The following is a 15,137-nucleotide window of genomic DNA, read 5'->3' as shown; positions in this document are numbered from 1 at the left end:
CACTTGCCAATATCCCTACCCACAGATGAGACTTGAACAGAATAAGAAATATTTCTCCCATTGCTCTGCTGTAACTGATTTTATCTCATGTTTCTTTGCTCTGTGTTGTTGATAACATTACCTAACAGAGTCTGAGTCAGTCAGAATTAAGAGGACAGTGGCCTGACATGTTTTTAATACAGATATTTGCTTTCTAGCTGAGAAATACACAAGAATATCAACACTACTGTCATTTACTATATCTGTGGCATGAATGTGAAGGTAGAGCCAGCAACGTTTGCTAGGAGTTTGATGAGAAAATAGAAACAGGATTTCATGGAACTATGAGTAAGCAGATTGCTACTTTTAGGGCATTTATGAACATGTCTAGATATTATCTGTTTGTTGTATGTAACAGATCTTAAGTGACCTTGAACTATGACAAAATAGCACGCAACCAAAATGTGCGAATCAAGAACGCAGCCTCTTATTTCAAAAAGCACCAAGCGGTGTAAAGAACATGCAACACCCTTAAGCCAGTGCAGAAGTACAAAAAACTGTACTTCTTTAAATGGCTGGCTACAAAATCTTGTCAGAATATTTATTTTTACATTGAAAATCAACAGTTTGAAGCCTGGAATAAAAACAATTTGGGCCTCTATGGCTAATTTTTCCCTTTAGGGCAGGTGATAAATAGCTTGTAGAGTTTTAGCAAATTTAATGTTTAATATTGTATTAAGACTGTTCTTTTGTTCAGTTTTTCTCGCAAATAGGCCTATGTTTTCTTATTATATTATTTTTCAATATTCAAATTAAGAATCTTTGTTAATTACATTGATTTGGAGGTGCAACTTGCCAGTGTTGCCAACTTAGCGACTTTGTCGCTATATTTAGCAAGTTTTCAGACCCTCTTAGCGACTTTTTTTCTAAAAAGCGACTAGTGACAAATCTAGCGACTTTTTCTGGTGTTATTGGAGACTTATTTATGATGACTTTTTGATGTGAAAGCGCATATCGCTCTTACTCTCAATAAGCAGCGGGTGCTGCGGTGGGCACCTCGACCGTTCCAAAGCGCTCACGGGCGGAGGATAGTCCTCCCCCCACTGCTATCAGGGCAGGAGATGTTCACACCTATGCGTTCAAACGGCAAATGAATCGCGCATGACTGTTGTTGTGATTTGGCGCTATGTAAATAATATTGAATTGAATTAACTGAGATTTCCCCATCATTTTGGCCAAAACAGGTCAAAATGCCAAATATAATGTGAAAAAAATACTAGCAACAATTCAATTCAATTCAATTTTATTTATATAGCGCCAAATTACAACAAAAGTCGCCTCAAGGCGCTTCATAGATACAGAGAAAAACCCAACAATCATATGACCCCTATGAGCAAGCACTTTGGCGACAGTGGGAAGGAAAAACTCCCTTTTAACAGGAAGAAACTTCCAGCAGAACCAGGCTCAGGGAGGGGCGGCCATCTGCTGCGACCGGTTGGGGTGAGAGAAGGAAGACAGGATAAAAGACATGCTGTGGAAGAGAGACAGAGGTTAATAACAGATATGATTCAGTGCAGAGAGGTCTGTTAATACATAGTGAGTGAGAAAGGTGACTGGAAAGGAAAAACTCAATGCATCATGGGAATCCCCCGGCAGCCTACGTCTATTGCAGCATAACTAAGGGAGGATTCAGGGTCACCTGGTCCAGCCCTAACTATATGCTTTAGCAAAAAGGAAAGTTTTAAGCCTAATCTTGAAAGTAGAGATAGTGTCTGTCTCCCGAATCCAAACTGGAAGCTGGTTCCACAGAAGAGGGGCCTGAAAACTGAAGGCTCTGCCTCCCATTCTACTTTTAATTACTCTAGGAACAACAAGTAGGCCTGCAGAGCGAGAGCGAAGTGCTCTAATAGGGTGATATGGTACTACAAGGTCATTAAGATAAGATGGGGCCTGATTATTTAAGACCTTGTATGTGAGGAGCAGGATTTTGAATTCAATTCTGGATTTAACAGGAAGCCAATGAAGGGAAGCCAAAACAGGAGAAATATGCTCTCTCTTTCTAGTCCCTGTCAGGACTCTTGCTGCAGCATTTTGGATTAGCTGAAGGCTTTTCAGTGAGTTTTTTGGACTTCCTGATAATAATGAATTACAGTCGTCCAGCCTGGAAGTAATAAATGCATGAACTAGTTTTTCAGCGTCACTCTGAGACAGGATATTTCTAATTTTAGAGATGTTGCGCAAATGGAAGAAAGCAGTCCTACATATTTGTTTAATATGTGCGTTGAAGGACATGTCCTGGTCAAAAATGACTCCAAGGTTCCTCACAGTGTTACTGGAGGCCAAGGTAATGCCATCCAGAGTAAGAATCTGGTTAGATACCATATTTCTAAGATTTTCAGGGCCGAGTACAATAACCTCAGTTTTATCTGAATTAAGAAGCAGAAAGTTAGCGGCCATCCAGGTCTTTATGTCTTTAAGACATTCCTGCACTTTAACTAATTGGTGTGTGTTATCTGGCTTCATGGATAGATAGAGCTGTGTGTCATCTGCATAGCAGTAAAAATTTATGCTATGTATTCTAATGATGCTGCCTAGGGGAAGCATGTATAGTCTAAACAGAATTGGTCCTAGCACTGAACCCTGTGGAACTCCATCATTAACCTCAGTGTGTGAAGAGGACTCTCCATTTACATGCACAAATTGGAGTCTATTAGATAGATATGATACAAACCAACAGTATCGAACGCTGCACTGAGCTCTAGCAGGACAAGCACAGAGATGAGTCCACTGTCAGAGGCCATAAGAAGATCATTTGTAACCTTCACTAAAGCTGTTTCTGTGCTGTGATGAGCTCTGAAACCTGACTGAAACTCTTCAAATAAGCCATTCCTCTGCAGATGATCTGTTAGCAACATAACTTGGTATAGAATATGGCATGCTAATTTTATCTCATGTCCTTGTAGCAGGCAGTCTAGAAGCTTAGCTTAGCAATTAGCTTAGCACTGACCCAGGAAACTGGGAATTAGGTAGACTCGCTCTATCTGCAGGGGACAGAAAGTGACAGTTTGTTCTGTATGAGCTACACAAACACCATGTAACCTGTTAAATTTAGAGCTGCTGATAGCAGACAAAGCTAGACTACCCATTTCCCCTTGTTTTAGGTACCAGCATCTGAGCTAGCTAACCAACTTCAGACAATAACCTTTAAACAGTATAAAGAAAACAAGCCTGCATCTGTCTTCTCACTCAACTTTCAGCAAAGTAGAATAATGTGTGAAACTTTTCCTAAGCTGAAAGAAAGAGTGGTTGCTGCAGGAATAGCACTGGATATAAGGGCGTCGATTCTAGCTCAAGTGAGCAGACAGGCTGAGTGAAGTTTTAATTTCTGTGGAATTTCCTGTCTCTTAATGACAACCAAAAACATTCAGTCCGAGCTTAACAAACTTTCCTTCACTTGCCTAAACCCGTTAGCTGACATTTTTCACCTGACTAACAAAATGACGTGTCTGCTGTTGCTGGTAGCAGTGCATAGTATTCCCATGAGTTGTCAGGGGAAATATGTATCTGACAAAAGATACTGTGTTACCATATTTTTTTTTCCTGCCCACACTCTTGTACTGGATGGTTTACAAGTTTTCCAATTAGTTTATGTCACGTCGTCCATTCCAAGAATCATTTAAAAACCAAACCTTATTTATGCAAATGGTTATAGACCCCACATGGATTACATCTAATATTCATTAATGAAATGTTTCACATGTTGGTTTGAATTCTTGCTTTTAGATTAAATCTCATGGTTTAAGGACATATTATTGTTCTTATTTTTCTAACAAAAAACTTTTCTAGGTATGAATTAAATTAATTTCTGAGAATACTTATCCGGCAAAGAAAGGCATGCACATAGAAACCGAAACTTCACTGATAATGTTTTTCACAGAAAAATATCAGGATCACATATCAGGATCTCCCACATTCTCTCTCTGGCTACTGAAAACAAGAAAAGAAATGTGTCTTTTCTAACAAAAACTTTTCTAGGAATGATTCATGTTAATTTCTGAGAGTACCTGGGAAAGAAAGGCACATCCAATACAAAGAAACCAAAACTTAACTGTGGAAATGTTTTTCAAGGAAATAGGTATCAGCATGTCCCACATTGTTTCTCTGACAAGTAAAAAACAAGAAGTATCTTTTAAAAAATGAATGTGAATTCATTCTTGTATTTCCTGCCACAAGTTGGTGTTGCTCTCCAGTGCTCCAGAAAAAAAGAACTCTGTTCCGTTAAACATACATAAAAAAGGTTTACGTTTTTTTGCTTTTAGTATCTTGTTGCTGCTGCAACAAAGTCATAAATGATGTTTCCTCTCATTGCATCGGAATAAATGAGGCCTTCAAGGGATTTCAAGACAAACTCCATGAATTTATTACAAATACTTACTGACCCAGCTCTGATGGAAAGTCCCAGCACACTTGTCCCCTGAAGGTGAATACGTCACTGCTTAGCGGTGCAGGCTGGTCCAGATGGATGGCTAGCAGCTGTTGGCCTACAACCTCTTGCCTCAGCACAACCATTAGGCCTATCTGTCCGCAATTTCCTCATTCTTCCTCAGTTCCCTCTGAAGTCCACTGTGATCGCTTTCCCACACCCCCACAGCTCAGCTACGCACCACACTGTACGTACACTGCAGCATCGTTTGCCCTGAGCAGAGTCGAGCACATTCACAGGACCAATTACCCTGTCCACCCACACATTCACGCACACACACAGGCACGCATGCACACAATAGCACACAGGACCTCTAATAAATTTCACCATGAAGCAAAAGCAGAGAGACACCCATGAGGAGGATGTTAAAAGGAAAAATTTAAAACCAGGGGAAGATTAATGTAGCCCTGCAGAGAGGGGGCCAATTGTGTAATATTGTGCCAGGACATCCTCTGAGTCTCTGAAGCACCACAAAGAGCCGGATATCCCAAACTTTCACACGATAATAGGTACAGATGGTGCTGAGAGGAGGGAAAAGGAAAGGAGGATGGATCTTCAAATCTTTAAAGGTAAATCACAACTTATTGGTGTCAAGACATTTGTGTTAGCTTCCAAAGAGAGCAAAGAGGATGCAACGGATGGGTGGAATTTGCTATAATAAATATCATAATAACTCCAATGAGTGGCATTTATTTATGTGACAAAAAGGTGACTTCTTGTAACAAACCCACAGAAAATTAGCTGCTTCCCAACTTCAAATTCATTGTTTCCTGACTGTCAACTTCACTGTTCTGTCTCACCACCATCATCGGGCACAGCAGGCAGCTGTTTTCAAGAGAAAAAAAGAGAGAGAATATTTAGCTGTTGCAGAATCCAATATTTTTTTCATAGGTTATAACAGAAAACTGAGACTGAAAAGAGCCTGGACTTATATCAACAGGAGGCTCGAAAGTACATTTAGAAGGTTGGGACAATTAAATTAAATTAAATTAAATTAAATTCAAATTCAAATTCAAATTCAAATTCAAATTCAAATTTTATTTGTCACGTACACAGTCATACACAGTACGATATGTAGTGAAATGCTTGGACAACTGCTCGTGACCTAAAGAAAACAAAAAAGGAAAAGGCTATGAATAAGATAGGAAATAAATATGAAAAATTAAAAAGGGTAAATTTAACTAGGAAGGAATAAAATATAAATTAAGGTTAAAAATGAAATAACTGTACAACACAAATTAGAATGAAGGGTAAATTTAACTGGGAGAATAAGATAAAATATATAAATTAAAGTTGAAAATAAAATAACTGTACAACAAAATACACAATATAGAACTATATAAGAATGTATGAAGAAATATAAATAAATATATACACAATAACAGCAGCATATACACAATAACAGCAGCGTGATTTAAGTAATGAAGTGAAACAATGTCCAGAATGTCCAGTGTGTGTAAGAACTGTATGTGTGGGTCAGTACTGTGTGGTGGTGTGATTGAGAGACCGTATCGCCTGCGGGAAGAAGCTCCTCCTCAGTCTCTCTGTGTTGGTCTTCAGGGAGCGGAATCGCTTTCCTGACCTCAACAGAGAGAACAGTCTGTTGTTGGGATGGCTGAGGTCCTTCACGATCTTCCTGGCCTTGGTCCACCACCGCCTGCTGTAGATTGAGTGCAGGTCAGGGAGCTCGGAGCGGATGGTGCGCTCAGCTGACCGCACAACCCTCTGTAGAGCTCGTCTGTCCTGCATGGTGCTGTTCCCGAACCAGGTTAAGATGTTTCCCGTCAGGATGCTCTCTATGGTGCAGGAGTAAAAGTTCCTGAGCACCTTGGAGGGCAGTTGGAAGTCTCTCAAGCGTCTGAGGTGGTAGAGACGCTGACGGGCCTTTTTCACCACGGTGTTGATATGACAGGACCATGACAGGTCCTGCGTGATGTGAACTCCGAGGTATTTGAAGCTGTCCACTCTCTCCACTGGGCACTCGTTGATGACAGGGGTCTGGTAGTTCCTCTCCTGCTTAGTGCTGAAGTCCACTATCAGCTCCTTTGTCTTACTGACGTTTAGAAGGAGGTTGTTCCTCTGGCACCAGTTCTCCAGATTCCTCCAGATTCAATTATATTTATATCGAACCGAATCGCAACAACAGTTGCCTCAAGGTGCTTTATATTGTCAACTAAAGGCCCCAGAGTAATACAGATAAAACTCCCACAATCAGACAACTCCCTATGGCCAAGACTTGGTGGTAGTGGAAAGGAAAAACTCCCTTTTAACAGGAAGAAACCTTTTAACAGGCTCAGGGAGGGGCGGCCATCTGTTACACTGGAGGTGGAGGTGGTGGTGGGGGGTGGGCACATATTAATAGTAACTAATGAAGTTATTTAATGTGATCATATTTAGCCTTAAGGTAGAAATGAACCATTGTCAGCTAAAAGCAGTGCTGCCTAAGTCAACCAGTAGGGGGCGACGGACCAGGAAACCTATGTTGATGTTATTAAATACAATATGATGTTAATATTTATCTTATGTAAAAGTCACAGAGGAAGATATCATATCAGTGCATTATCTCTGGTTTTAGAAAAATAGAGATGGCGTCAGTGAAAATGCACAACTCAAGACTCCCCAGTGAGACGTTACCAGCCAATAAGAAATATCACAGAGGATATGTCTTTTTATATGGTCTGTTGAGTGTCCATAATTCACATTGATGCTGAAGATACTGAAGATACTAACACATTTGTCATGTCAACTTAAGCATATATTTTTAGGTATTTAAGACATTCTGAAGACTGACACATCACAGGGACGACTCATTGGGGTTCATAGTTTGTGAATTTCACCCAATGTTTTTTTAAAACTTGGAACAACCGTAAGATTGCAGTGAGCAGACATAACTAAGATGGTGCCAAAATGCAACCTGAGCTGACCTGCAATGTGTTAGAGCCAGATAAGTGCTCTTAGTTTTTGGTGCAAATATGCAGCTCTGGAATAAAGAAAGAAGAGTGTAGGAGTTTGAAGAAGGAGTCCAACAAAGTATTTAGCTCTGCGGTGAGCTCACTCTCTGCTCTTCTGCATTTATACTCACTTGCTTCACACACTTAATGTGTGTATAAATGTTGCTGAGTTTATAGCAGCTGCACACTCAGCAACACTAAGCCTCATAAATGTGTTTGTGTTTGGAATATAAGTGATGTGTTCATGTGTCAAAGATCAGTGATTAATGACCTACAGCCCTGCTTTCTTCAACTTCCTTACTTTCCAAGCATGTCACACAAATCAGCACTATCACCACACGTCACCATAAGTGACGGCAGCAGGCGGCTGTTGCAGCTCCCGCTTGACCTCACGGTAATAGGAAAACCATAACATCCTTGTCATGTGAAAGCGCTCGTTTTAAGCTGGATTTGGAGTCTTTGCACATTAGTAGCCCCGTTACAAAATCAGTAAGCTGTTCTTTTCAGCTGTTGTTTGATAGACTGAAAACACAATGTTAACTGCTTTCGTAATAAGAAAATATTTGGTGATATTCTTTGCAAGTATTATTGGCACTGTGATAGCGTGGACACTGACATTCAGGCCAGGGTGCAGCCTGTTGTTTTTATCCGGTGAGAGCTGGGATATGTCTCCCCAACCCGCAACCTTAAAGTGGACAAAAAATTGATGGATTGGCTTGGATGATGTTCCACTCAACTTACAGTGTTTGTAAGATGCACTTTTTCAGTTTCTCTGTAATTCTTTAACACAGAGAGCAACTAGGTTTAGTGTTGCAGAGAACACATCGATCAGCTACCACATTAAAACCACTGACAGGAGGATAATGTGCTCCATCACATTGCAGAAACTGCTTAGGAATGGTTGGTGGAACACCGAGGCATTGACCCGGTCTCTGAACCCCCCCAGATCCCAATCCGATCAGGCATCCGTGAAATGGACTGGAACAAACGTGATCCACAGGACCCAAAGGATCCATTGCCAACATCCTGGTGCCGGACAAGGACAACCCTGGAGGTCCTGTGGTCAGAGCTGTTTTGGCTGCAGTGACCTAGGCAGGTGGTTTTAATGCTTCAGCAAATGGGTGTAAGTTCCTTGCCATTATTTACCCTTTCCTACCTTGAGAAAATCATTACCACTCACATATCTGTCTATTAAAGCAACTATAATCAATTCAAAGAAAAAGAAAAGAAATAAAGGTAAATTAACAGATGTAATTTGAGAGACATTGTTGGAGCAATAAACTGCAGCTCTATACATCTTAAGTACCCTTTAGTTTTTAGTTTTTATCAAATGCCTTTCGTCAAGGTCATAATGGTACATATCCACTTAAGTCATAGTTAAATAAACCTCTTGAAATGAGAAACAAACAGTAGTCTGCCTTGTTAAGCCTACTGTTTGCTTGAGCCACACCTCTGGACTGACTTCCACCTTATGCTGATTTTACGTCATTACTCACAGCATGGTAAACTGCTGCTAGACTGTGCTGTTATAGTGTAAACTATTCGTTCTGAATGTTGCTTTGTAACTGCTGGACGTGTAAATCTGTATAGGTTACTTTTAAGTCTGTTTAAAAGTGGGATGAAAAGTCAAATAAAATTATTTCAGGTGTAAATGTGAAGCTACAGCTAGCTGGTGGTTAGCTAGCTTAGCATAAAGACTGCAAATAGGGAAAACCGCTCCTCTGATTCTATTTGAAGCTTTAAAAAGTTAGCTACCCTAAAGTTTATTCATGAACAGATTATCTAATATTTTGCCGTCTGCAAAGTCTAAAGAGAACAAGTTTTGGCTTTACTTTAGACTGGTTGAGTTTATCTTTCAGGATCAAATTTTCTGTCTATGCTAAGCTAAACTAATCGCTTGCTGACTCTTGTTCTATATTTGGCGGGATGAGAGTGCTATTGATCTTCTCGACTTACACTTGGCAAGAGAGCAAGTCAGTCGATTTCTCTAATGTCACAGGCTGGGTCTCCGACCCAGCACTTTGAGCTTTCTTTGTATTGTTCTCATTTTTTGAGATGTTGTTAGTTTTGTGGTATTTCCTATTTGCCTTTAGTTTAGGCAGTTATTGTTCCTGGGTTTTCTGTTTGAGTTCTTGCATTATTCATCACGTATTTGGTATGTTAAGTTTGTATTGTCATGTCTAGTTTTAGTGTTTCCTGTTTTATTCTGACAGTGTCATGTGTTCTTTGGTCATTGTATTTAGTTTCACTCCTCCTGGTCCTGTCATTAGATTCATGTCAGTCAGCTGTTTCCTCATGTGTCGCCACTTCCCCTGATCACCTCATGTCTGTATTTAAGCCTTTTGTTTTCTTCATGCCATTGTCAGTTCGTCTGTTTATTCTCACCAGAGTCATAGTCATAGCCTGTTTATTTTTCCACCTCGGTCATAGTTATAGTTTTTGGTCTTAGTACCTTTAGTGTTTTGTTTCTTAGTGTTTTGTCAGTTCAGTGTTTTGTTTCTTAGTGTTTTGCCTGTTTGCTTTGGTCTCTTGGTTCATTTCCTGCCGTCATCGCAATAAAGGTTCACTTTTCTGTTAATCATTACTATTCCTCGTCATCATCTGCTTTTGGGTCCTGTTTCCGCACACATCGGCGCACCCCGCCGTGACATCTAAATGTTGCTGTGGATAGAAAAACAAGGGTCAGTTTGTAATTTTAGCTGATATGGAAACAATAATTAGCCAGCATGTTTAGTAAAACCTCTACCAGTCCAGCTTAAACTGTGCTGGTGTTTCACACAGGCCCAGCACCCACATCTCATCCATCAAAAAGACACAGATTTTTCCAAATCCCTACCTGTCAAACACGCTTATGTATGGAAAGGCAAAGAAAAAGTGCTGCAAAAAGCAAGTGCGTGAGCATGCAGGCTGTCCCGGGCTGTCTGCTGACGTGCTGCAATGTGTTGCAAGCGTGTGTGACAGAAAGAAGGGGGTGAACGGGAGATAAAGAGAAAGAAAAGTAACAACAAAGAAAGAGCAGGAAGGGCGAGGGAAAGAAGGATAAAAAAGGGGGGGAAAGAATGAGCATTGGAAAAAAAGAAAGAAAGAGGGAGGAGAAAGAAAAGGGAACAGCAGAAAAAACAGAAAATAAGCAAGTCTTGCATGTGTGGTGGTTCCCAGCCCTGTCAGGGCCCTGTCAGCCTGTGATTTATGGCACCGAGACTGGGAGCAGTCTTCGCTGCCAGCTCAGTATTGTTACAACTGACAGCTAATGAGGCCGGACGGGCTTTCAAGCACAGCACTTAACAGAGGCCTCCATCTTCACGAGTCACAAGCTCGCCTCTTTCTTTTTCTCTCCTTCTTTCTCGGTCCCATTTATTTCTTCTTCTGGGGTGGCAGCAGCGTGGCGAGCTACCACAAGACTTCTGGGGGTGCAGGGAGAAAATAAGGGAGTCCGACAGAGATATATGGGCGGCACTCTGTTACTGCCGCGCTTCCACTCTCTTCATCCTGCATGCTATTAAGCCAGAGGCTCAGCTCATATAAATGAGGGAGAGAGGGGAGAGATCCAGCCACTACACACTGCGTTGCACTTCTCCTCTCACTCCGAAATACCCCACTCCCTCTGAAATGACCCCGCCGAGCAGCCTCGAGTCTGACGTCTCTCTTCTCCGTCGACCTGTGTGCGAGCGAGTGTGATCTGCATGAAGGTAGCTGAAGTTTGCAGCCTCAGCTGCGGTGTCTTTTACCTTCCCTGGGCCGGGCTGCCTGGACCTCGTTCTATAATCACTACCAGAGTCTCTGGCAGAGCTCTCCTCCCCTCACTCCCCTCCACCTCCTCCCTCGGCCCCTGGTTTCTTGTCAGTCGTGATTAATGGCACTAGGGCCCCGGCGCGGCTTACACTGCCAGTTCCAGCGATGTTCCCTTGATACTTAATGAACTCTGACAAACTTCTTTTCCCTTGCTCTGTTGTTCCCTTTACCCTCCAACACCCCGCCCCTCTCTGTTTAAAATGCACAACACAGAGCTGCCACTGCGGCACCTTGGGGTTAGCTCTAGTCCTGTGCAAATTTCTCAGTAGGCCAACGTCTAAAAATAAAGCACCACAACCATTAAAGTGTCAAGACCTCTAGCTGTGTACAACCGCTAGTGGGTTGTTGGTGATTAAAGATTAACTGATGTTTCTTTTCTAATTGCCCCCTATTTCATTTTTGTTATTAGACATAAGACTTTCATTTGGTTGGGTTTTTCCCATGGTCAGCCTTATCTGTTTCACCTTAATGGCAAATCTGCTGCGAGCCAGCAGGGACTGCCTGTGAAATGTTCAAATCTGGGCAGGCTGAAGTAGCAGGAAAATGAAGCCTTCTGCATGGTGTCCTCAGGGGAAATGAAGCAGTGCTCTTCCGATGGTCTCTGCCGCCACCTGCTGTTTACTTAAAGAAAGTGAAGCTTTGCACTTGTGAGCTTTTGCCTGCATTTCTAATTCACAAAGTTGGATCATATACGGTACTATGTGGGCTCGTTAGTGCGAGTTCCAGCTCGTCAACTCAACTCAGGCTGCAACAGGCAATGGCAACAACTGCACGGAGAGTAAAAATAGAGCCATCAGCGGCATTCAATATGTTATGATTTTGTCAACAGACCCAGCCAGCATTATTAGGTTTACAGTGGAAGCATCAAACATGGAGCATGAAGGCCTGAACTGGTCTTACAGTAGGTCAAGTGTTGCCCTCTGGATGGCTTTACAAAGCATAAAACTTGCTGTGGAGTAAGTGAAGATGAGTTGCGTACTTTTAAAAGCTGTATATGTTAATGTTTGGTGCTTTTAAACATCAGCTGTGAAATGCAGCGCACGTGAAACAAGAAGCACCAAAGCCAGTATTCACTTTGAATGGAATTATTATGTTTTGCATCTATTCATAGAAATCTATAGTGCAGTAAAAAACAAACAAAAAAAAACACCCATTTTGTTGTCAACTTGAAAGAAACGCAGCTGTGTAACATCAAAAAGGGTCAGAGGTCAAATGCGACATAATATTTTAATGCAAACTATAATGTGATATTCAGAATCTCCATAAACCAACATCATTTTATCAGTGTTCCCAATAGAAACAAAGCCACCAGAATTTTAATCATAATCTAAGGTCATAATAATACATATTTGACCTTCAAGAAGAGGTCAGAGGTTCAAAGTAGTGTGATATTTAGAATCCCCATGTATCATTCCCTGTATTGGGAATAAGGCTTTGTGCTTATTTCTTTGTGGATTTGGGGTTTTTGTGATGTCTTAAGTTTTTGTGAGAATCCTACACTCTTGTTTGTCTCTCTTTACAAATGAATATGTACGTTAGCGTTCTTAGCATATCCTTTGTAGTCTCAGTTTATCTTCTGGCCCTTCCTGGGTCTGGAATATTTAATTTTGTGATCTCTTTGTTTCCCTCGGTCAGGCCTCCTTGTCTGTCTGGTCTGTGTTTTGTCTCTGTGTGCATCTGTCCCTGTGTCAAGTCTGCATATCCTAGTCGCAATCTTAGTATTAATAATGTTTCCTGTTTTATGATCCTCTCTTGTCTACTGTGTGTTCTGTTGGGCCTAACTTTCCCATCTCGTTATTGATGATTTGATCCTGCTGTGTTTCCCATGTGTCTCCACTTCCCCATAATCGCCCTCCTGTCTCAGTCTCCCCCGTCCTTTGGCAGAGTGAGTTGTTTGGTTCCATCATGTTTTCTTGCTCAACATTGGTTTCGTTCTTATTTTCCCATTGAATTTGTATTTTCCTGTGGCTAGTTTTCACATCAAAAGGCCCTTTGTTCATTTTCACCTGCCTTCCTGTGTCTGCATTTGCCTTCAACACACCAAACTCTAGCAATATGCCTGTATGCATATTTTTAAATGGTCCTATATAGCATGATTATCACTTTGAGCCTCAGATCAATCTACTGATCTTGAATGAGAGGTCAAAGGTCAAATGTGACATGATATTTAAAACTTTTATACTGTACTTTCTATATGTGGATAATACAGAGCACACTTGTAACCTTCACAGTTTCTAAATTATGTTTTTGTGTTTATTTTTGACCAATAAATCATTAAGTTGACATTGAAGACCTCATTGGATGTAAGGCAAATTTGAATGGATTGTTAACAGGACCCACCTCTACACCTGTACAAGGTTTTATAAGATGATATAAGATAACCTTTATTAGTCCCACACTTGGGAAATGTGTTGTTTCACAGCAGAAAGTGGACAGTGCAAAGTTACAGTAGCAAAAATTAAGAAAAACACTGGAATAGGATAAGATAATAAAAATAAGATACTATGTACAATAGAATATGTTATATTATGTTATGATGTCAGAAAAAGAGGATTGCACTTAGTGTTATTGCACATGTGTAGATGTGTGTGTTTGGTCAGCTGTGAAGTCCTTGTTGTTGAGTCTGACAGCAGTAGGAAGGAAAGACCTGTGGAATCTCTCCGTCCCACACCGTGGGTGCCACAACCTGCCACTGAAGGAGCTGCTCAGTGCTGTCAGAGTCTCCTGCATGGGGTGGGAGATGTTGTCCAACAGGGAAGACAGCTTAGCCACCATTCTCCTGTCACTCACCACCTCCACTGGGTCCAGAGGCATCCTAGAAGACAGCTGACCCTCCGGATCAACCTGTTCAGTCTCTCCCTGAGATTTATTGTTTACAGACAGAAAGAATGACACACGCACACATGTCGTCTTTGACAAATATAATAAGACAAAAAGCTGAAGTTGCACTTATTGCTGTCCTCATTCTGCTTTATAATTGATCTTTCCTTGTATGTTACATGTTTGAAAAGTTTTTTATTTTATTTTGGGCTTGTTTTTTTTAAACTGCTCAACCAAATACTCTATACAAAGTCTGCATATTTCATATAAGCTATAATCTGACCCAGACTATATATGGGCCATTAAGTAAAGAGAATTTATTGGTTCAAGGTTCAAGGTTCTTTATTTGTCACATGCATAGTTATACAAGTATAACACACAGTGAAATGTAACCTGACACGCTCCTCGACATGTGCAAAAATTGGGGGGTAGGGGAAGAACATTATATATATATAGTATATATATTGGGTGAATGTGCAATAGTAGCAGCAAGCAGGTGAATTCTGTACATTAATAAGAATAGACATCTGACTATTTTACAGGATATACAATATAAACATATTTAAAATTAAAGGAATTTGAAATGTACATTGTGCCTGGTTTAGAGTGTCTGGAAGAGAGTCCTGTCTCAGTCAATTAGAGATGATGTGAGAGGGTGGGTGTGGGTGTGTTTAGGGCCCGGATGGCTTGGGGATAGAAGCTCCTTGGTGAAAGAACCCATTTCTTCTTCACTTGCACCTATTATGAGAATACTAGTATTTCATTTAAAATGCTTTATTCACTTTCACATTGATAAGTTGGTGGGTAACTGTGCTTTAGCTCTAGGTATTTAGTATTTAAAAGCACCACATGGATGTTTAGTGATAGAACTGTGATGTTTAAGTAGTTCATAAGACCGAAATGTGTCACCCTATATGAGAGTACTGAAAAAAACATTATTTTAGGTATTCACAGGTGATCCTAGCTTCTCCTATAAATATATACAGTTATAACAAATTTGCTTTGTTCTGTGCAAACATGTAATAACTCCACAGCAAACCACTGTGAAAAAGAGCCTTTGGGTTTTAACCATAGTCTGTGGCTGTCTTTCCTGTTGTGGCAGTGTCAGAGGT

Source organism: Diplotaxodon limnothrissa, linkage group LG12, assembly GCF_057381915.1.
Source record: "Diplotaxodon limnothrissa isolate DT_005_m linkage group LG12, D_limnothrissa_male_GT1.1, whole genome shotgun sequence".
Lineage (NCBI taxonomy): Eukaryota > Metazoa > Chordata > Actinopteri > Cichliformes > Cichlidae > Diplotaxodon > Diplotaxodon limnothrissa.
The sequence above is the reverse complement of the archived record's forward strand: the minus strand, read 5'-3'. Positions refer to the sequence as shown.